The sequence below is a fragment of the Centruroides vittatus genome, unplaced genomic scaffold, assembly GCF_030686945.1.
Source record: "Centruroides vittatus isolate TY-2023 unplaced genomic scaffold, ASM3068694v2 contig_329, whole genome shotgun sequence".
Taxonomy (NCBI): domain Eukaryota; kingdom Metazoa; phylum Arthropoda; class Arachnida; order Scorpiones; family Buthidae; genus Centruroides; species Centruroides vittatus.
In genome coordinates this window covers 3,889,319-3,911,766 of record NW_027122113.1, presented here as the reverse complement: position 1 = coordinate 3,911,766, position 22,448 = coordinate 3,889,319, and the positions used below count along the sequence as shown (strand labels likewise).

Below are 22,448 nucleotides of genomic sequence, written 5' to 3'. Positions count from 1 at the left end.
CATTGTTTTAAAAAACAGGTTCTATTTGCTCTTCAATCGAGGAAAAGTTTCGCCTCATAAAATCGCTAAACAGATAAAACAAAAACGATTATGACCTCATGTATGTGACTTGAGTTATGACACAATTCAGGATATGACGTCAGTTAATAGAAGAAGGAAAACCCATATTTTAATTGCATAACCGCCGTTTCAAAGAACTTCGTAGCCAACTTTCACTATTAATTCATTTTTATTTTTTAATTTTTTTTAATAAAAATCATTTTAATTTTACTTTCTGTGATTTGTCATGTATGAATATTCGAGAGAAATGATACAATTTTAGTTTGTTTTAAAGAGCTAGAGCTAAAGAGAGAGGAGAAGAGGGTGGGAGAAAGGAGGAAGAGGAGGGGGAGAACGTAATATTGCTATTTTAATTAGTTCAAACGCAATTTATGAGCGCTTCATTAAATCCACACTGTTTATTTAATTACAGGCTTTTATGTAATTTTGGATTAAATATTTTGGACAAATTAATTCGGTAAGAATAAGAAAGTAAAAATCTTTAACTCCAGCTTTGATCGATTGGGGAGAATGGTAAAGAATTGTTATAGTTCAATAATGAAGTTGATTACGCTCAGCAGGATAAAATTACAATCATTTTACAGTTGATTAATGATAGCAGTGATTTATCGCGTTTAAGAATTACCTGTCAAACATCTGGAAACCTATTTTCGGAGTTTTTCCTATATAAAATTTATTCTGTAATTTCTCTCCTCGAAGAATCATCCTTCTTCGGCGCTATGCCCCAAGATGTTTATGCGCGTTAAGAGTACGATGATATGACTTACTTAGCTTACATTTTTATATAAATGTAAGCCATCTACGAAGACAAGACTTTTCAATCCATATCTATACCCATATACAAGAAAAGAAAAGTATTATTGCCCCATCTCGCTTCTTAACGATGACACATTCCAGACGTGGAGGATATGAGCACATTTCCACCCCCATTTCGCAGTAACCGTCTCCCCCGTGGATTAAAGGGACAAGATGATGACACAGTATATCAAGAAGATAGTGAAAGCCTCTGGATTACAGATGAAGCCCAATAACCTGACTTGTCAACATCAATAGGAATATTAGCTGTGATAGAAGCTTTATTGCTTTGTAATTTCAATTGAGATTATTGCTAGAATGATTATCTTTACTTTACATGATTTATTACCAAGCTATCTCAATGACATCGTCCATGTACAGTTTTTACTTCCGAAATTACTTGGACCAGTCAAGGGTTATACATTATAAACTTTTGTCTCTTTCAGAAACTAAATTAGAAATCATTAATTAGATATTTTTTTAAATCAGTCATAAATGTAGAAAATACTTACTTTAGTTTTAATTATTATGTTAGCTGCGGGCAAAATTTCATTGTTTTATGCTTCTTTGCTGTTTAATTAAATATTAACCTATAAAGAAAACATTAGATTATTTTTCTTTATCAGAATTCATAATCAATAAAAATTTAAATTTTTTTAGTTATGATGATAAAGAATATATATTTATATCACATCAAAAATTAATTATTAAAAGATGTATCTTTATATATACATCCTTTAATAATTTATGTTGGATGTGGTTTTATGTTTAAAAAGACAAGATTTATTCATTTAAATTATTAATATAATTTAACGATATAATATTTTAAAGGCAAAATATTATATATTTCTATTTCGAATGATATATAAATGGAAATAATTGCTTTTAACCAAAATGCAGCATTAGGTGTGGCGAAATGTATGTCATCCCCTGCTGATACGCACTGGATAAATGTAAAAATGTGCAGCTAACAAACATTTTAACGAAATTAATCTCTAGAACAAGTTGTCATAACTAACTTTTAAGCGCATTTAATTATATTAATAATTTTTCCATTACTATGCTAATACTTAATCTTAAAGAAGAGTCATGAAAATAACAATGTTTTAACTGTTAACTTTAATTTTTACTCCATTGGTTAATTTTAAAGCGCAACAATATATTTACATATAATTTTTATTTAGGTTAAGATTGGATTTCTGACGTCTCCTTTAAAAAAAAGAGAAAAAAGGAAAGTGCATAGCGTAGTCGATGCAAGATGCGGGTCTGCGTTACACGTCTCTGCACATCTGCTAGAACTCATCTAAGAAAAGGAAAGCAAACAGGGGAAATACCGGAAGTTCGAAGCGCACCTTCTATTTCCTGTTGGATGCAGTTAAAATTAAGGTATGAAGAACAGTCTACCACCACAAATTGATTCTTAACATTAAAAAACTGAATGAGGAATACAATTGCACCGGTTTTGTCGTTTGATTTGACCATTATAAAATATTTATCGCATGTTTTTAATATATGAAGGGCGTTCACGATTTCAAATATATTTCTGCATTCTAAAGTTATGGGGTTACACATAATAATGAGCTTTATAATTTTGTAGCATGTCAGAGAAAGTTGATAATCAGTTCTGTACATTTGGCTTTAAAAATAGTAGTGCAAAATCTTGTATAATACAATTTATAGGAATTTCTCCTTTTTGCTGCACCTTATCTTGATTTAGATAAATGCAAAATATAGAACTGTTCCTAAAACAGTTCTATACTTATACATTGAACTATTCTAGAAACAGTTCTGCGTAGAAATAAAGTAGACAGAGACGTTTTTTTTTCTATTCGAATGGTTTGTTATAATCAGTTATAAATTATTTTAGCGAATTTAATGTTTTTAATGGCCCCATTTTATTTTTATATAGGAATAAAAATAAGTCTGTAGATTAATATAGATAAAATTAAAAAACAAATTTCTTTTCAGTTCGAATATTTCTCGAAGAATCAACACGAAAATTCATTCCGTATAACGTAAAAAAACCTTAAAATGATTTTAAAATTAATATTGATTCTTTTAATATATATTTTTTGTTTGATTTCAATTTATAAAATTATAAAATTGATACTTCTAGAACTGTTTTTCCATCGCGGAAAAGAAAACAGAATTTTATTGTATATCTGGTGTAATCAATCTTGAATTATTTTTAATCACTGTAAGGTTGAAAAATCATAAGAAATCCGCTTTAATACATCCGTTTTAACTTGATTTTAACCAGGAACGTGTAAAATACAAGCCAGTTTCTGTATAGTTGAGATAATGCAGGATGGAAAAGAAGTAGACCCTCCTAGCTCTTGCCATTCTCTCACCTGGATCACTATTTTTATCAAGCTAGAAAGGAAAAAAATCGATAAAGACGAAAGAATCAGCAATGTTTTATCCATTTGTTTTCCAAGATTTTTCATTTGACTCACATAGGCCACTACTCCATTTACTCCGTGGCTAAAGCGAGCGAATGCCTACTTAAGCCGGAAACAAAACACTCTCAGACTTTTAATGGAAAAACCGGAGAGAGAGAGAAAAAAACATTCTTACAAGTCGAAAACAGCAGAAAGGACGAATCATAGAAACGTGGCCAGACTCGATCTATCTCCGGAAGATCGGAAGTCGTACGGCCGTGCAAACAGGAAGTCTAGCCAATCGTCCATGCTGTTAGCAGGCGCCTCGATTTCGCTTGACGCCGTCTCGACGTCATGGATAACATGACGTACAACATAGGAGATGCCGGAAGGGAAACTCTTGTCCAAAATTAGTTAGGGCGTGAAAATAGACTGACGTCTCTCGACGTAAAGTGAAAACAAGGAGACAAAGTTAGCTCCCAATCCGAATACAATACGCAGTCCGAGTCGAGCGCGCTTATTGATTTATGCTTGACGAAATTACATTAATTATATGTATAACACGGAGAACCTTGCAGTTTACAAATTACCGATTTAGGAGGTGCGGTAGCGTGCACTCCAAAGAGCAAAGTTTAGGATCCGTTTCAAACTATGTCTTGTTGATAGTTCGTTCGTTAACTAGTAGCTCTTTTGTCATCTTTTCTGATTTCTATATCAATGAAAGGGATCAAAGACTAGATTGAATAACCGTTTTGAAAATTACCAATGTGTCAGAACAAAAGCTATATGTTAGTTGCAGTCCAATCTTTTGCTTCCAGTCTCACGTGGTGTCTACTTTCCAAAGAGTAAATAATTCTATTTATAATCGTTCTCATCTAACTAAATTCCTTTATCATTATTTTAAAACTTAATTGAATGACAAAATGATCAAAGGTTAGAATATGGTTTATAAAATTATGATTTTCTTATCACAGGTCTCCATTAAAACTGTCTCCATTCCCTGTAACCATACATAATTAACAAAATAAAAGTCATCACCGTAGTGTAATAATTTAGATACATTTTCAATACAGTAAAACCTGTGTAAACCGGACTCGCACAGTACCGGTTTGGCAGGGGTCCGTTTTGAACAGGTTTTTTTTTAGCACAGAAAATTTCTCCGTTCCGAAGAATTCTTCCCGTTTAGACAGGTTTCCGTTTAATTAAGGTTCTGTTTTGAACAGGTTTTACTGTATATCCCAATGTAATTAGTCTTGTTCGTTAACTAATAGCATCATTTATCATTCATCCGGACTTCAGCTAACTGTCAGAATGATCAAAAACTGGGAAACTTTTCCAGAATAACATCAAAATTTCATCTCATACCCTACTAACTCTTTAAAAAAATTTAATAATACAAATTGTTTGAATTTGTTTCAAGCTACGTCCTTCTACTTACTGCACACTTGTCTCATAACATCGTTTATTATTATTTTTCTAGCTCTCAGTTATCCAAAAAAATTCAAACAAAAAAAAATTATTTTGAAAATTACAAATGGCTGAGCATAGGTTGCATTAACTATTTGCCGTCAAAACTTCACCTCACGTCCAACGTGCTCATTTTTAATAAAGTCGAATTCACATTAGTTTGGAGTGAAATGTAAGTGGAAACTGTCAACATGCAATGTGTTTACTATTTCTGTCACACTAGTAAATGCTGCCACTAGACGTGATCACGGGGCATGCGCATCATTTACTATTTCCGGTGAAAGTAAACCGGATGTGTTTGCCATTCCGGCTTATTGTATTTAACCAGAGAAAAGTTTCCAAGATTTATAACAGTCGAGTTAAAGAGAATTGAGAAGTAAGATGTTATCATATTGAAGCCTGTTAAGTTTTTAAATTAATTTCAAAGAAAAGAAAGTTTTAAAAAAATTCCCTTTTTTACACAGTGAATTCTTTCTTTTCTTTCATTTACATTCGCTTAACCATTTCAAATTTGAATAAAGATGTAGTTTTACTGAAGGAATAATTTATTAGATTTTCAACTAAAGATTAAGGATTTTTACGAGAAAATTTAAGAAATAAAACAAGAAATAAACTTTTTCTCCTTAATAATTCATCCTTTATCCTGCTTTATTGTTTGAGATTGGTGAGTAACGGGGAGAAAAAGATACCCAATATTTGATTTAGCTGCAAAATACGTTTTAAGTAATTCCACGAACACGAAGCTTCTTTAACTCAATTAAACATATTTTATCATCAAATACAAACTAATATATTTTTTCAGATATTTACCATAAATTAAACAATAAAGCCATAAAATGATGGACATCGTCTCTTCTTTACCATCTCGTCATTTACATTTACAACATATGCGGGTGTTTGTTCTATTGATTGATAGAACCTTCACATAACGGACAGTTTCCTTTAATTGTTATCTTTCATAATTAATAAATAGTCAAATATTAGGAATTTAAACGAGATCAAGTCTGGTTTCCAACAGTTTTACAGACGTTACGGGCACTTATATTAACGCTTTTCTCGTGTCTTACGTCGTATATCGATCAGTTAGAAGAGGAAACGTTTCTAAATTAAAATAACAAAGGATATAAAAGTCTATTTTCATTCTTTCTTCGAAAAGGAAATAAGTCCCATTCGTCTTAAAAGAAACCAAATGAAAATAAACTGCAAAATGACATTAAAATGGGAGTTTTACTTTTCTTCTCTTTTTCAAACTGCGGTTTTCATTTATAAAGATTGTTTCGGCAGTTTAGATCCATTTGAAGATATTTATAACCACTTTTAAGACGAAGGATTTTTTCGGTATTTGAATACCTCCTATTTTAAAATTATCTGGTTGATGCAATGCAGCCAATTGCTCTTAAATGGCGAAAAGCTATTATTTTGGTTACTTTCGATGTCTCTGCATTTAATCTTATCTTTATCATCGTCACTCGATGACAATTAATTGTCCTTTCTAACCTCGAATTGTAACCTTTTCCCGAGTTCTCACTTTATCTCGGTCACTTTCTGTCATTGTCTTGACCTCTGTGTTATTTTTACTCATTTATTCTGGTCTTAAATTCGAGATAAAACTTTTTTTTTTTTTTTTACTTTTATTTGTGCTTGAAACTATTTACAGAAATAAATAAATTTAATGGGAAAAAAAGATATTTTTATTATGAAAAATATTTTTTACACTTAATAAATTTTTTTATTTAAGAGACAATTAAATTTAATAAAAGATTTTTTTTAAATAAACAGAAATAATTAAGCTGGTAGCTAAAAGTTAAAAACTAAACAAATATATAAAATGAAAGTAAACAGGTAAAAAAAGGAAATTATTTAATGATAGAAAATAAAAAGATGTTATATTTTTTGAAAAATTATTGATGAATCCAAGAACAAAAGAAAAAAGAATGAAGCGACGAAGATTTAAGAGTACAAATAAAAGAAAAATTTTTTTATCCATCTTACTTATCTCGATAAATATTTACAACAATTCAAATGTTTTGTATAATTTAAGAATATTTCTTCGCCATTAAACCTTTAAATTCCACTATCAAAGCATTCGTCCCCCTCTTAGCCTTTTGTGTCCGTCTATCCTTCTGATCTGCATCTATATAGGTTTCCATGTCCCCTGTGCCTCTCCATTCAACCATCCTTTCTAAGTAGAGAGATTTCACCTTTTACCGATCTACTGACTGCTTTCTTCCTTTCTCTCTCTTCTTCTTCTTCTTAGTTTCAGAAGAGATTAAGAAAATCCACTTAATGATTCTACTTCAGCCTGAATAGTGAAGCAATATGCATCCCCTAACTAATGGAGATATTAAAAATCGGCAACTATTCTTCACGCTTTTAAAAATCTTAGATTTCTGCAAGAGTTGGGCTATAAAAGCGCTATCTGCTCTTCACTTTAAATGATGTGTGTCCATTCATACGTATATCAGGCCTGTAAATTTGGACGAGACATTGTATTTAGTGTCTGTAAGCGAGAGGTTTATAGCCGACTAATTTTCTTTTCAACTTTTCATTGAGCTAATGTTTTTGATAGAAAAAAAAACTATATTATCAGATGATAAATTTCTCCTCTTTCACTATTAAATTTTTCTTTTACTTCTTTATTGATGCTGGGAGTTTCAAAATGTATTTTTAAGATGCTTTCAAATTTCTAAATTCCAGAAATGGCTTATTTTTTTTTATTTTTTTGGTTTTTCGAGATTTACTGTAATCCTGAATTTTTTTAATAAAATTTTTTGATATTTTAAGGATTAAGAAGTAATAAGAACTGTATTATGAAGAAAATTTCAGATGGATCCCGAGTTGAGTAAAGAAGATGAGGATGGAAAGGGAAGGAAAGAGGAAAAAAAATTGTTTGCAAAATGCTAGAAAGTTAGCAATAAAGTATTTTTAAAGTAAACAAGAGAAAAACTGGAATTGAAAAACGAAAGTGATTAAGGTAAATAGTAAAATGTAAAGATTTTATGTAGAGAAGAAAAAGTATAGAGATGCTGAGGAACATATCTTCAAAATATAAATAGAAAATAAAATTTGGTTAATATTTTTTTTTCTGTTTGTCAAGGAAATATTGAAGATAAAAATATGCAATAAAAAAATATCTTAAAATTCCAGGATTAATACTTTATTAAAGTATTGTACAGGCAGAAATTAAATATCTGAATGCGGAAACCCAGATCCAGCTTAATGATAATGATGATGAATTATTCTAAGATGTAAAGATGGATAGGTTATGCTAATTCTTTTTAACACATAGGCTATGGAATTTTAAATGTGATAAATATGTATGGATTTTTTCGTGAAGAAAAGAGTCGAAAACATTTTTGGAAATATCCAAAGAACAATCCGGCAAGTTAGAAAAATCAATTTGATGCGATAAAAACGATCCTCTAACGGGACTTTCTCACAAAAGAACTTGACAGCAAAGAAGAAGAGACATCATCCGATCGAACAGAGATATTTCCTAGCGTGTTGTGTGGAGTCCTGCAAAAGCTAACATTGATCATCATGGCTAGTTTGGCGAGATATCCTTTTTCCTGCACATCTTGTATGATGTAAAGAATATTTTACATATTTCTTTTTAGCCAGAAAGCGTTCTTTCTACTTCACTTGACTAGAGTTTTTTTCCCCTTCGTTTGTAGTATTAAAGTGAGCTTCCCCGTTGTGGGAGGCATCATTTGGAGACATGTCGGTTGGTGCCACATCTAGCGGAACGAGAAGAAGAATTAGATTCTTCTTTCTAGAACGTCTTTAAGAAAAGAAACTGGGTGCCAGTATTGACCGTATGAATCGATTGTGACATGTCGTGACAGATGTCATTTCTGGGACACTTGCCCTACCAATCACGAGAAAAAAAGAAAAAGAAAAAAAGGGAGACGAATAGCGTGTTTGGCTTGGATAAACATTAATGTTGCACTATAAGTTTATATTTTATCTTAAAAACAATAAAAGTCGTTAAGTTAGAAGCTATAGAAGAGTCTTTCATTCGATAATGCTTGTTTGCTTAGAACTATAGATAATAGAAGAGTTGGGATTCGTGGCGCCATTTTGGCTCTTGTAAGTTGTTAATACGATATAAAAGAAACGAAATTTCTTTATGAAAAGCTACTATTCTGCTATTGAAAACATCCAAAAATTTTCTAAATCGAATCTTGAGAGAGAAAACTTTCAAGAAAATTCTGCCTAAAGCATGCAGGAGCCAAAATGGCGCTTGTAAACGTGCGTGCTCAACAGTTACAGCTTCTTTCTACTGAGTAACAACAGAACATGTATCTCATTAACCAAGAAGCATTATCTGATCTGTCTAGTATCACCTTTCATAAGATAAAGTAATAAAAGGTAGAATGTCTTTTCCTATATCTCTATTCTTTGATCCTATTCCTCTAGATGTTTCTCTCATTTCTCTTCAACCATTCAATTTTCTGTTTTCCTCTTTTAGATGCTCCTTTTATATTTCTTCAGAAATTCTTATATATATATATATAATCGTGTTTTAAATTTCCATAAAGGAGTAAAAAAATTTTCGTGTTTCATAAGTAATATTGTTTTCTATACTCGTTAAGAACAGTACTTTTGTGATATACTATACCTCCGGTTCTGCATGATAAATCGTATAACGTAAAACGAGCTTAAAAAAGAAGAGACTTTTCTAAACTTTTCAATTGTTTAAACACTTTTACAATATTTCGAAAAGGGAAGACATTAAGTACGCTACTCTTTTCAAAATTATACTCCGGATGAAGAAAGAATTTTAAGAAAAGAGCACAACCTAACGACAGAAAGGCAGTCATTAGAAAGATGACCCGTCTCCTGCTTGGCTGCACTACCTCCTTTCTCTATGGCTGAACTTGTACAGAAGAAAAAGGAGGAGAGAAAAAGAAAAAAAGAAAAAAAAAAGAGTATACAGAAAATATTTGATAACGTTGATTCAGTGATGCGAAATATGTTTACTTCCTTCCCTTATATTTCGCATTTCTTGGTATTACAAATAAAAATATCCTCTACTCTGATTTTCATGATATGCCTCAGGTGTATCAACTTCTTTTTTCTTCTTTCTTTTTTTGTCCAAACTGAAAAAAATCAGGTGAAACATCCGCGTAATAATTGATTTTCAGAATATTCGTATTAAATCCTTTAAAGGTTAACAATCTCTTAATGCATTTTTAAAGCCGATTACTTAGAGGATTTTTCCTGGATTTTCAGGATTATTCTACGAATAAATCCAAACAGATTTGATGTGAATATATATATATGTGTGTGTGTATGTGTATTTATATATATATAACTTATACATACGTTTTTACTATACATTACAGAAGAGCTTTGCTTGAATTTATTATATATTAACGAGATAATCCTTGAATTATAATTAAATAATAAAATTTGAATTAATTTTAAATTTGAAAGCATCAACGATAATTATTCTTAATCATCATAACTGATACTAATAGTAAAATTTATTAATTAAACTTTTATGGATGCAAATTATTTTCAAGTGATGTAATAAAATTACATTTTTCTCTTGAATTTTAATTATTTTATTTATTATAAAAGTTGACTTTGAAAGAAATGTTAAAATTATGTAGTTATAGATTAGTAATGAGAAATTTAAAATTCATAATTTTGTTTCGGTAATTATAATTGTATTATTGCAAATAGGACACGTGTATATACAGTATGACGTATGTATCGGTGAAGCAAGGGGACAACTACCCTCCAAATTCGAGCAAAATAGTGAGGAAAAAAACCAGAGAAAGCAAAGAGATTAACAAATTATCAGTGTGAAATTTCGGACAGTTCAACTCCCTTTGCCCTTAAGCAAAATCCCCCATACTCCCGAGGATACACACACGCAAACACACATACACAAACAAACAAACAAATATAAAAATTCAGATTCTACGTAATTTCATTCAAAATTCTTATTATTATATTGTTATTAAAAATTAAAATGGCTACCATTTTATGTTATAACGATATGAAACATTTTCTGCACTTGACGGTGTGTAATATCTGTATAATTTGCTTACAAAATCAGCCTTTCATTCAAATTTATTCAATATTAGGTATAAAAATTGAAACAGTCACCATTTTGGAACTTTTTTTAGCATACAAAAACTGTTTATTCATAATTATATAAGTACACACTTTGTAAATTTGACAGTCCTAATAGATTTAGAGACAAACATATATATTGAAAAAGAAGAGAAAAACAGATTTTTTATCCAATAAAAACACCTAAGACTTAGAGATTTACAGTCTCGAAGTGTATGGATAATTCTTTTTTCTGGCGTTACTTTGATAAATCCTTCAAAGGTATAAATGATAGAAAAAAAACTCGACAAGATTTCATGAGGGATTATGATCCGGAACACAATCCTAAGGAACGAATAATGTATGAAAGAGTAAAATACTCAAAAATTGATTTAAAAAACCAATTATTTATGAGATTTTAGGTGGAAATTCAAACAACACAAACACGGTTTAATGGCGAAACGTGCTGTGTTGTTATAACAGTCATTAATTTAGTAATTACAGTAATAAACCTTTCTGTCTGTGTGCTGACTCAGTTACTGTTAACCAATCTAATATAAGAAATAGAATACAGCCGGTAGAGTTCGGTACGTAATTAAAATCCGTATAACGAGTGTCGTAACAGAAAAACATCCCTAAAGAGATATTTTCCAACTCGGTGTTGATTGGAAGAAGAAAGCTTAAACTTTTAATATTTGATTAATCACTATAATCAAGGAGTATTTTTAATAGGTGCAAGTGGGCCGTTAACCGCAATTATTATCTATTAAAACAGATGTATTAATTATACAAAAATTAATTTTCTAAATAAAACTTTTCAAAATCGTTTCGGTTAATGTAGAGTAGCGGTAAGCTGCGGCGCAACTTTAAATGCCCTTTTTATTATTATTTATTTATTTATTTTTTGTTGGTTTGTTTGTCGAATATATTTTATCGTAAACATCTTCCAGAAGGAAGAGGAAATTCGAGTAACTCTATATTAAATCGGTAGGAGGTTTACTTGTTTCTTAACCGTCAAAAAATATTCTCTCTGTCGAAAACGATCGGAAAAAGCACTTGATGTTTTGATAAGGTAATTGCATAGCTACATAACAGGTTTCCACTTTTCCTCTCAGAAAATCGGACAAACACGCTTCTCTTTTGATACCATTGATTTTAATATGGTATTTAAAATAATATTCCGCCTGTGCCGGACTGATCTGTCTCGAGAAAATTAAATTTTCGAAAATATTTATTTTGTTGAAAAAGTTTTAAGATAAACAAGTTTTGCTAGTGGTTTTATTTTCCATGCAGTTTTTGCTATGTTTTATTATTTTTATCGTGATCGAATATTTAGTAAAATGGATAATGTTCTCGTTTATAATACAAATATATATATATATATAATATTAATAAAAATACAGGGAAAAATGTAAATAAACACAATAATCTTGTGGGATGATAAGAGATAAAATTAAGAAGGAAAGTTTATAAAAACTTAAAGGTTGTCTGCTACAATATAAGCTGATGTTGCAACAAAAACATGAGATATTTCGTAAATAAAAGATTTTGACCAAGATTAGTTTTCTTAATAATAACTGTAAATCAAAAATTGCTTAAGATATACGCCAATTTTCTGTCTATATCTACTTACTCAGCCAATCTTTGTTAAGATAGCCATATCTTCAACTAATCTTTGGTAAAATCTTTTACGCTTGATATCTTAGATAAATCGCTGAGGTCTACGAATATCTATAGAGATGTTTTATTTTATTTTGGTTTTTTTTCTGGAATTTCTCAAGGTAATTGTACTTACAGGCTAACCAATTTATGTAGAAGTCTAGAGTTTGCAGCAATTGTAATATATTTTTAGAAATAAAAAATATTTTACAGTTTTCATTTTGGTAGATTTTTATCATTAAGTAATTATTTTATTCTTAGAATGTTAGTAAACTCACTCTTGAGACTATTCCAGGTGGCTCATCAATGAATTTTGTCCATAATTTTCCATTTCAACGATCATAGTTACATCTAATGGTCTCTGGTCAATGGTATAGAGGAGTCCCGTTTGGACACGAAAAGCTGCTCACTAATTTAGATACTAGAAGACCAGTCTAGGGTATCGAGTTGTAGTTAACAATTTCCGCTTCAACTGTGACTCCAGATGCGATACCTTTCCGCAAAAGTCACTATAACGCTAGGTTACCTTCATCTTCTCTATACTTTTCGCCCACAATTTTCCATTTCAGCGATCTCGAAACCCTGGAGACTCCTGGCTCCCTCCTCCCCCTTAAAGAAAGCATTTTAGACATGGAAGCGAACAGAACTGATCTGAGATTATCACCAAAAAAAAATTCAGTTTATCTGTCAGGCTACCGTTTTAAAATATATTTTTTAGTTGCAAGAAGCGTGCGCGGATGGGGGAATCGATTGGCCAATCTTCTCCAAATTCGGTATGACACTCCATATCCGCAGAAAAATAAAGCTTTCTAAAAAGTGCAGACCCTCCGAAAGAGCCGACCACAAAGCTTACCGCTCGTCCTGTGCAATAATAGAGTAACCGGTGGGAAAAGCCGCTATCGCTCTGTATAGAGATAACCCCTACATAGAAGGTCGGTAATTTGCTGCTTCTTTCATAATGGAAGCAGAGAGGGAAGTTTTTACTACTCCTATCTCCACCTAATTCTTTTCTCTTACAGCTTCTATACCATTTGCCGACTCCCTCTCTTACAGCATATTAATATTAAGACAGGTAATTCTACTCAAAACGCATCTTGCTTTAGTTTCTTGCTTGAATTTTTATTTACTCTCTTCCATTATACCTTTTAAAATTAAAAATCAAAAACTTGTACTCTCCATTCAAGTAAAAAGTCCTATTCATCTTTTATAATTTTGCTTGTTTTTTTTTTTTGTAATTAAAATTAAAAATCTCGCATCAAGAAAATTTCGATACAAAAACAAACAAAAAAAAATAAAACGTTTTTTGCTTCATTCCTCTAGCGAAAAAATTAAAAATTTTTAACATTAAATATCAAATTTATATCAATTTTTTCTTTATTTTCGTCGTCATTTTCGTGAGGGGCTATAATAAAATTTGATAAATTATAAGTTAAAAAGATTTTATATAGATGATACATTTACTTTTTGTTCGTAAAAAAAGGAGGGGATAGTAAATGAAGTGAGGTCTTTTATGAAAAAATTCAAAAAATAAATATATAAATTTTTTGGCAGAATAACTTTTTAAATTTTAGATGAATAATTTTCAATCAAATGTCAAGCGAACAATGCGAGTATCATAAAGAGATGAACGGAAAAAAAAGAGGACAGTTCGACAGAAAAACACTTCATAAACATTTAACAATACCCACATAAAATGGGAACCATGCCAGCTTTTTTCCGGGATTATGAAAAGGAAGGAGAAGAAGTGGAATTGCTAATTATACCTAGAGGAATTATTTGAAATATTTTTCAATTGAATGACCAAACGACAAAAGGAGAGAAGTAAACAAAACATCATCAAAGTGTGCAATGATCTATAGCATTTGGCTTCGTCAACGACACAGAGCAGTACTAAAAGCACCAAAGGGGCCAGCTTTATTGGTGAAACACGTCTAATGGCAATCAGTCCAGCGCCATTTTACGATGATTCGTCTACAATTAACCTCATCTAACCGGACTAAACTATCTTCACTTAAGGATTAAGTCGCACTCTTGCCCTCATATTTTCTTCTTTAATTGATTTTTTCCTTTTCCTTCTCAATTTGTCGAAAAAAATAATCCCCACTACTCTCTTTAGCACGTGACCCTTTCTCCTCTTCTTCCTCGTTGGATTAAGATGCGGACAATTTATAAAATTTGTTTCTATCTCTGATCGTGACGGTATTTTGTGGATGTAACAGCTTAGTTGTTCGCTAAAATGTATTAGAAGCAATCGATCGATATTCCGTACATCTGTTCCGAATTTCTGAAATTGTTAAAGTAAATTTTAAAACTTTATAAATCAAGATTCAAATTAGAGAAATATACCGACGAGAAAAATTACAAATTTTATAATTTTACGTATTCCTAATGTACTTCATTAAATTTATTCTCTTTCTCTCTCTTTTTTCCTGCATACATCACCTAGAGTTGCGTTTTCAAATTAGACTTTTTTAAAATCTCTCTCCCCCTTAAGTTATACATTATGCAGAACTCGCATGTAACGAAGTGTTTTCCTTGTTAGTTTTTATATATTTATTTTTTTATCAGAAAATTATAGAAGATTCGCTTCGTAAAATTATGCCAAAATCGTGTTTTTTCTCGCTGATAATATAAGAACTGTTTATTTTTTAGCTACAAGTTTATATCGATAGTGGGGAATTCCTGCTAAGTCTCCTTGTCAGGAAGCCATAAAAGTGACAAAACCGTGGGTGAAGCATGATTGTGCGAATAACAACGATTTTTTCTTCGTATTACTTCCCCTGTCATCCCCTCTCAGAACAGAAATAAATATTGGATTATAGATAAGGTTTGGACCCTGCGAGTATGTGACTGGAGTGACAACTTGTCAAATTTCTCATGTCCTCCAAGTTCGGAGAGAGAAGAAAGCTGAGAAGACTCTTTGCATTCTTTCTAGACTTAATCGTGTCTTCGATGATTGACAGACATGAAAGGGCATAGTTTCGTACAAAGAAAAAATTAAATGGGATTTTTATGGTCTAGAAAGGGATTTAGGAGGTCTCGATACAAGAAGATAAGTATCAAAGCAGAAAAGTAATTGTCAATTAAACTTTAGAGTAAGATACCTTCGCAAATTAAAAACATGTTGGGCATTTTTCATTCAAAATCAATTGAAGTATACGTCAAACATATTTCGTGTTTTTTTTAAATATTAAAATATGAAAAGTTTTTTGCAAATTTATTGCATAATTTGAGTAAATTTAGTCAAGGGCTTTGGGGAAGACAAACATAATACAAATTTACAGAGAAAATTCGTATAATAAATCGCAGAAATTTTAAGAGAAGAGCCGTTTTGGATTATTGCCAAAAATTAGCATCTTTGATAGACTGTACAAACAGGAGTTAATGTAGTCTGTCTTCTCTTTGCAAATAATCTGTCCCAAGTAGATAGATATGACATATGAGGTTATAAACGCTACCTTGGTCACGTACACACCTTTTTTCCACCTCTGTGGTTATAGTAGGAGGTTACAAATCCTTCCTAATCCTACAGCATTTGTTTTCCTTCCTATCTCTAGCGGGGATTAAGTAGATTGGTCTCCAGAGGAAGATTCTGCATTTTACGATCAATTTTGTCCGATCGCAGTTTCATCCTTCTTTTTTTAAAGAACTTGTCGATGGAGATTGTTACGCGGGCTCCTTAATTAAGAAATATTTTCCTTCATTCTCAATAATCCCTTAAATAACCCTTTCCGAAAATGAAGCTTGCAGTGGGATGTTATGATCGGTAAGCGTTATAATTAAGTAAATGAGCTACTGAAGACGAAGAAGATGGACTCCAGCCCGTTTGTTTGTTTGTTCGTTCGTCTTTAATGGGCTTCAACTGAAAGTATGAATAATTTGTTAGAAGTTTTGACCAAACGAAGAATCTAAACTTGGATGTAAGTTAAATCCTAATGAAGGATCTCAGAAGAAAGTTTTTCTAAAATTACTACAAAATAATTAAATTAAATGTATTTTATTATTGATACAATATATATGCTATTGTAATTTGTATTGAATAAGTTTAATTAGATTTAGAAATTCAATAATTGATCTAATTCATTAAGCTGTAGATCTATATTAGAATTCAAATAGCCTATATCGTAATGTTGTTTTATCTTTGATTTTAAATGTTTTCAGTATTTAATAATACATCCTTTAGATAAAAATATTAATATATTATTTTATAAATAATTATATTCCGGATTTTATGTAACGATTCGTCTTTCTGTGTATATTTTTATAATTATAAATACTGTAGAATTTTAAAAGATATTCATATACTACAAATAATTTAATCGCAATTCTACAAGTGATATTTTCTCTTAAATTCATGCTCTAGTTGATTAACTGATATCCTTAATAAACAAGTAACACTAAAATTATAAACTCGAGTGTAGAAATAAGACCTTTTGGTTTCAATTTCTTGTGTAACCATGGTTTTAATTCTGATATATTGACCCGTTCATTATATTTCTTCCTTCACGAGACACGTATTCACTTACAGGAATAAATAAAAGGATATATTTATTCTCAGTACAATCTCAATCAAGTCTTTCCATAACAAACCATATGTTTTAATTAGAATTAAACATATTTATGGAAGATTGGGTAATCCCACACAAAAAACCGATTGTGATTGTGTTTTTGTGTGTACACTGTATACTAAAACTAGACTAGATCTTTTTACTTCATTTAACTGTTTAAGAATAACAATTACTCGCAAATGTATGAATAATAGACTTTGATTTAATGTCTTTTTTATTTTATTTTATCCCACAGATACCTAGTTTCCCAATAAACAGATAAAGCGTAAGTATATTTATAGATACATCGTATAATATTTATAAATTGATACACTATCCTATAGCTAACTAGCATTTGATACTATTAGATAATTCTGAATTCCATTTAATCCTGTGAATATCTAGATTCTAAACATTGATATAATTCTCTGCTATATATTATTCTATCTTGTACATATTTTGAATTCTACACAAGTGACATCATTTCCTGTTCTGCTGATAATATATAACACAAACAATGTATATGTAATTTATTAAATATTTAAGGAATTATCAAATTTTAAATAATTCTGATAATTCTCTATATTAGGAGCTAATTTTCCAAAATTAACGAGAAAATTGTAATTACATTTAGGGGGACAATTGTGAGAAAATTTATAAATAAATATTGCTTTTTTTGTGTGCGCTAAGCATATATTTTTTTCCCCGAATATTTATTGCAGAAAGAGAGGAAGAGAAGAAGAAGAAAAATTACTCTGCTTATTATTATTATATTCCCCCCCTACTACTTAATTTCTTTAAAAGAACAGAGAAAATGTAATTATTGGAAAGAGTTGTTTTCATTTTTATATTTTTATTTTCTTGCATTTTATTTTAAGAAACACTTTCGGAAACGAAAAAGAAGTAAGAAGGAAAGAAAGGAAAAAAAAAAAATTCATTTTGGATTTTCTTTTCGTTTTATTTTAGAATTTTCGATTTCTATTTAATTGAAGTAAGTTAAAATAGATTAAAAAACAAATATACATTTAATATAATCAAAGTAAATCGTTTATAAAATCCACTTTCACTTTTTTTCCCTCCTCTTCCTCTTCACGTGACAGTCACTTGTCAAATTTACCGAAAATCGCGTGATTTAAAAATACCCGAAACTAAATTAAAATAAGAAAGCATATTTAAATGTTTTTTTTTTATTTCCTCTTTCTTAAATTATTTCTATTGAAAATTATGAGTTTTCATTAATTTTTGAAACAACCAAATTCTCTTGTATTGTCTAAGTAATAAATTTTGCGGACAATTTTTCGATTGATTTAATTGAGTCGTTATTAAGATTTGATTAAAGTAAATCGAATCAAAATTTTTTTAGATTATTATTTTTTCTTTAATATTAAAATGCACATTTTTTCCTAATTCATTTTTGAATATCCACGTAGTACACTTTCAGATTTTATGATTGATACTTTCGTATCTAAGACTTTACATCCCACATTTTTCTCTATTCAAAATTCCGTATCGTGCAGATTTTTCTTTGCAGAATTTCTTTTTATAATATATAGTCAACAATATTTTTCCCCCCTTCTAAATATTTACTATCGATGCGTTTTGTATTTCTTTAAAATATTTACTATCTCCTCGTCTATACGTTATTTTTCGTTTTGTTCTTTTTTGTATGATCTTTACGCACTTCTGCTCCTTGAAAATATTCTTAAAATATTACCCAATAGCAAAAAGTGTAATAGAATGCAAGATTTCTGAAAGAATTTTCGGGATTTTGACAAATTGGCTTCTTGAAAATTTTTTTCCAAAAATTTACTTAGAATAAATTTAGAAAACTTTCGCAAGTTTCTAGAATTTCGAATCCACAAAGATTTCCTAAAATTTAAAAATTTTATTTATTCATTTATTATTTTATTTTATTTTTGACTGTTCGAAAATTGAAGAACTTTCTTTAGTTGAAATTCTTTTCTGAAAGGTTACAAGATTCTTTGCAAAACTCTTACAGAACAGGTGACGTTAACTGAAAGGGTGGCAACGCTAACAAACCAGGAAGATTTGTAGCGGGGTCATCCAAAATGGCAATTGTTCCAATAATGAGCTGATGGGCAGTGACGTCAAGAGTCACCTCGGGGATCGGATAGAATGGAGTGGGTGCTTCAGATACTCATGCTCTTTTAACGCTACAGCGATATGATACCTTTAAAGCTCACGGGTCAAGTGGTTCCTTGTCAATATTGCTCTAATCTCCCTCAGTCACTCGGTGATAAACACAGAAGCCGGAAATTATTTCTGGATAACTGACAGAAAAAAAAAAGAAAAAAGTCTCCCTTGTTTTCACTCTTGTTAATACTTTACAAACTGCGACTTGATTTTTATGGTATCGGATAAATTGCCATTGCTGTGTTGGCTTTTCAAGATTAAAATATTAATTAAAATTATCTAAATGTCTTCCGAGGTGATATGGATTTCTCTGTCTTGAACGTTAATAGGTTCTTAATCACACGATAAAAACCTCTCCGATCGTGTTAGTTTATATGTCAATCTATTCTTAAATATTTTCCTGCTGGTGTGTGTATATCTTACTCTATTTCTTGATATAATTATATTCCTTATCAGTCTTTCCGGCATTTTCTACCATACACAAACCTGAAGAATTGAGATATTATATATTATCGTCTTATAAGATTTTGAACGTCGATATCATTGTATCCGACAGATGTAATCTTGCTTTATATAGCATTACACAATATAAATATAAAAAATGCTAACATTATATCCTATAAAGTATTCTATCACGTATATTTATCGTCCTAGATTCCATATGTTAAAGTGCAGATATATTGTTTCCGTAGTAAAGTAATTGTATCAATAACGAAATATAAGCTGTGTAGGAGAGTTTTCATTTTTCAAGTCTTTCAAAAAAAGTGAAAATTTTTTACTTTCTCTCTCTCTCTCTCTCTCTCTCTCTTCATTTTTGTTCAATTACTTCTTTGAGATTAAACTTTATTAGTTTGGAAATACAAGAGAAAAAACCGCTTAAAGGACCGCTACATATAAGTCGTTTTAAAGCTAATAACAGAGAAACAATTGGATAGGCCTACTACTGCAATATCAATTGAGTGTAAGTAAAACTACACTTAACAACTTGCTACTGTTGAGAAGTTGTGAGAGGCAAGGCAAATACACCCTGGGGTGGAGAGCGAGAAAGAAATATCCTAAATAACGAGGTATAGGACACAAAGCTCCAGGTGCTTGTTTGTGAACAAATACTACTGGCAATATGGGTGGAGAGAAGATCAGGTAGGGATTATGAACAGGGGAATGGAGGGGACCTCTAATACCCTGGAGGGTTAAAGTTCAGGAGGGCTGAAAATTCGGCTTCTTTTTTTTTTAACAGGAAATTCTTCTTCCCATCAGAATACGGTATGCACCCTATTTGGCTAGGATTCACTCAAGTTTTTTTTTATGTGATGCGTTCAATTGAGAGTTAGACCCTCTAAGCTCAAAAATGTCATTTTTGATGTAATGGCCCTCTTATGTATAGTCGATTTATTTTTGAGTTTTCAATAAAAACCAGGAAATAGGTGTTAGGTTTTCTGACGACTCGAAAATTTTAGTTCGCTGTGGTTCTTACTATTCTCCCGGGATATATATAACTGAAATTTTATAAGGTGAAAATTTTAATATAGTTTTAGATTTAGATTTTTAACAACTCTAGTCAAGTTTTTGAGCCATAAAAGTCAGTAAACCGTTTTCGGGTTATGAAATTTGGAAATAATTCGTTTCCATCCTTTCTATAACATTCAGGAATAATATATAAAGCTATCAATTGCTGCAGAAATAAGCCATCCTCTATTCACTTCTAACAAGTTTCAATTCAACATTCAATTTATTCTTAAGCCCAAAGGTATACCTGCAGCAAGTTCCTTCAAACCATCTCATCAATCAGGCTGATAGCTTCATAGAACTGTGGGTGGCCACCGCCAATTACCCACGGGGAGACACTCAGCCTTTTATATATAGAAATCCTGCTGGGGAAGCAAAGGCGTAGCTTAGCTTTCCTTCGCTTTCAATAGGGCTTAAGAATAAATCGGAATTTATTCCTAGAAATATGAAGATTATCCGATTTATTGTTAAGTTCCTTCCTATCAAAATTTTGTAATTGAGTCCCTTACAGGATTACTAGTTATATTGAGCATAAACTGTAGTTATGATTGATCGAATAATAAATCTGCCACTTGTAATGTGACGAGATGAGCTTCCTGACTAATTTATCTATATCTCTCTTTAAATGACCGGAAAGATGAGCGCCAGCCTTCAATATAATAAGGATTTTTTAAGTAGTTTCCAAGAAATTTAAAGCAAATTTTCATTAGTCCCCTTTGAGAAAGAAACTCCAATACCCTGTGCTTAATGGTGCGGATTCATACTTTTTTCTATTTATACCAGAGAGTAATTACTTGGAAGCAGAGCCACGATGGTTCTTCCTATAAAAACGTCCCTAGTTGTCCCGCAACAAGTCTCAAAGGACTCATAATTCACACAAAGCGAACGAGTGACGTATGGTTTACATCGTACTTATAATTTTTTCTAGTCCGGAACCCGTTAATTTTCTTTCGATATTGCAAATTTGCACACCTATTTTTATTCGCTATTTTAAATTTAAAATATATCCAAAATATCATGTCACTTCATATAATAATTATCAATAGTTATACAATAAAATATATAATTCTTATCAATTGAAACTCATTAAAACGTATACTTTTAAAGAATGAAAAAATTGTCTGACAGGGGAAAAAAAATACAGGACTATATAAAGTTTTTATTAGACGAGTTCATTATGTCGTGTTTACTGTTAAAATAAGATTTTTGTAATGAAATGTGTATTAGAAAACTTCGGATATAACGGGATATACTTTTGGAAAAAAAAAAAAAAGAAAATATAATGATATAATGAAGTTTTCAATTAGATTCTCGTTATAACGAAATAAAGAGGGTTGAAAAAAGAGACGGATAATCTGGAAATAACAAGATTCTTATTAGAAGAAATTCGAAGAGGATCGAATTGCATCTTGGTAAAATATATATAAAACGAAAAACCGAAGTGCAGAAACAGAAAAGAAACTTTTTCGTGACTGCATTACGATGTATCTTTCGCGTTTTCAAATCACGATCGTTAATTTTCTCTGAAGGAACTACACTTATATGTTCGTAAGTAGAATACAAATTGCTTCTGGTATAAAATTGTACAAGAATTGCTAGAATATATTCTTCCACACCTAAAACAAAAAGGATGGGTGGGAAAAAATAAATGATCCTAAATTTGCATTTCCTTTTGTTTTATTTTAAACGTGAATATACTTTGTAAAACTTTCTTTATAAATATATATATATATATATATAACATCAGAGTTCTGAAAAGACTTAAGGAATACCAAATCTTCTCAGAGACCCTCCAAAAATAAGAAACAATGTA

The 22,448-nt window shown here is 30.7% G+C and overlaps 1 protein-coding gene across 3 annotated transcripts in view; it reads right to left on the bottom strand.

Moving 5' to 3' along the window:
- Positions 1–22,448, bottom strand: part of LOC136973806 (adhesion G protein-coupled receptor L3-like) — a 118,290-nt gene that overhangs the window by 72,572 nt on the left and 23,270 nt on the right. For 2 of the 3 annotated variants that reach the window (XM_067268581.1, XM_067268579.1), the window contains exon 2: positions 1,368–1,445. The gene's annotated coding sequence lies outside the window, so the exon portion shown is untranslated. Of the gene's footprint in view, positions 1–1,367; positions 1,446–3,134; positions 3,229–3,311; positions 3,541–22,448 lie in introns of those variants that run through there. The other variant, XM_067268580.1, reaches the window with a different exon arrangement.